This window comes from Podarcis muralis, chromosome 9 (assembly GCF_964188315.1).
Source record: "Podarcis muralis chromosome 9, rPodMur119.hap1.1, whole genome shotgun sequence".
NCBI lineage: Eukaryota > Metazoa > Chordata > Lepidosauria > Squamata > Lacertidae > Podarcis > Podarcis muralis.
In genome coordinates this window covers 3074019-3076428 of record NC_135663.1, presented here as the reverse complement: position 1 = coordinate 3076428, position 2410 = coordinate 3074019, and positions in this window count along the sequence as shown.

The following is a 2410-nucleotide window of genomic DNA, read 5'->3' as shown; positions in this document are numbered from 1 at the left end:
CGTAGATGGCTACAAAAATAAAAAACGGAAGGATCCAATCATAGTCTGTTTTCTGATTATTGTATTTATTTCCAATGCATAGCAATATTTGTTTCCTTACTCTGTGTGTTTGATGCCCATTGCCCCTTCAGATCTCCATGGTCGCTACCTTACAAGGCACAGAAGGACAACCATGCATGCCAGGCAGTGAGAATGGGGGCCACCTAACGTTTGGTGTCTCCTTCTAGCAGACTAATCACAAATACAACTTTGGAAATTCAGGCACCCTTACTCTCATATAGAGCTAATATTGGGCAACAAACACCTTGAACTGCTCTTGATTTCTTCAGAACTTGGCAGGGGGCATGACTGGGGCCCACACCAGTGTGGGCACAGCACTGGCAGCATGTGCTGCTGCTATAATGGCATTCATGGTAGCAGGGGTGCCAACTTGAAGAAAATATTGAGGGCGGAGCAGATAAGCTCCACCTGCATAACTGATCACAGGATGATCAGAAGGCCAAGGGACCTCTGTGCCCTAGGAGTTGGCTCCTATGCAAAGTGGCCGTCAACTGAGTTAAGTAACCTATTAGATTCTGCTGTTCTGAATCACACCCTTACAAGGTGTGAATAGCTTGGAGCCAAGCTGGGAGCCAAGCCGGGGACCTGTCCTGCCACGTCTTGCATGATTGATATCTGGAAGTGTTTGTGGTTGCTTCAATCTGTCCTGCATACCCAGCCAAGGAGCATAAAGAACTGATATTTTAATAATTTATTGACAAAATGATATAATCTTGGTAGTATATATGATTCTTGTGGCTTGTGCCATGGATCCTGGTTCCCAACACCGAAAGAGGAGGTTGTGGAGGTGTTTCATGAAGGAAGAACAGAAGCTGGCTTTCAGAACTTCTGGGTGGATTCCTTCCTGTCATGTGGCTTTACCACATGCTTGAGAGAATCATAGGATTGTAGAGTTGGAAGGGACTCAGAGGGTCATGTAGTCCAACCCTCTGCAATGCAGGAATCTCAAATTGAAGCCTCCACGACAGATTGCCATCTAAGCTCTGCTTAAAAAGCTCCATTAAAGGAGTCCACAACCTCCCATGGAAACTGTTCCACTGTCAAACCGCTCTTAGTATCAGAAAGGTGTTTAGTTGGAATCTCCTTTCTTGTAACTTGAAGCCATGGATTTGGACTTCCGGGTGCTGCGTGAATGGTGCAGGGAGCGTGAGCCTGATCATTCCGACAGGCCCAATCTTTGCAAGAAGGTTAGGGGAAGCGCTAAGGCAAAGTGCACCCCTAAAAACCTAAAGGGATCTCTTTAAGCTCCTAGGGGTCCTTCAACCTGAAACACGATGTCTCTCTTGGTCCCCAGCTGCTTTGAAGGTAGCGGAGGGGGGGCTGAGATCAAGTCACCGGGTAAATGCTCCAATGCGATCCAGCAAAGAAAAACTTCAAGTTCCAGCTGACAGCGGTTACCTCTCCAAAAACACTGGCATGCTTTTGAACTGCTAGGCTGGCAGGAGCTGGTACAGAGCAATGGGAGATCACCCTTTCGCAGGGATTCGAACCGCTGACCTTCTGATCAGCAAGCCCAAGAGGCTCATAAAAAAACACAATGGACAACAAGAGAAACAAGTTACAGATAGGTAGCCATGTTGGTCTGCCATGGTCAAAACAAAAAAATTCCTTCCAGTAGCACCTTAAAGACCAACTAAGTTAGTTCTTGGTATGAGCTTTTGTGTGCATGCACACTTCTTCAGATACACAAACAAGTGTACGTAGTGATGAGGGATTTCTAGTATATGAAGCTTATCAGAGTCCAATTAAGAGATTGTGCAGATCTATCTTTCTATCCAAGTACAGTTCTCTATGAGTTGCCATTGGTTGAAGGTCAGCTGCATGCAGGGCTTCTTTCCATTTGGAACTCACTGGAACTCAGTTCTGACACCTCTCAGGCAGACACCATTATGAGAAAGCAAGGGAAGTGTACAAGGTCAGTTTTCTGGAAACAGTTTTTTCTGGAAAAATAGTACTGGTGGCATGTAAGTTTTGATGATGATACATTTAGTAAACGTATACCGAACATGTTGAAATTTAACTGCTTCTGTTCCTTTTCTTTGTGCTTTAACTTTGCAAATGAAGATTTACACTAATGTAAAGGTAAAGGTAAAGGGACTCCTGATCATTAGGTCCAGTCGTGGACGACTCTGGGGTTGCCGCACTCATCTCGCTCTATAGGCCGAGAAAGCCGGCGTTTGTCCGCAGACAGCTTCCGGGTCATGTGGCCAACATGACTAAGCTGCTTCTGGTGATCCAGAGCTGCGCACGGAAACATCGTTTACCTTCCTGCCAGAGTGGAACCTATTTAACTACTTGCACTTGACGTGCTTTCGAACTGCTAGGTTGGCAGGAGCAGGGACCGAGCAAC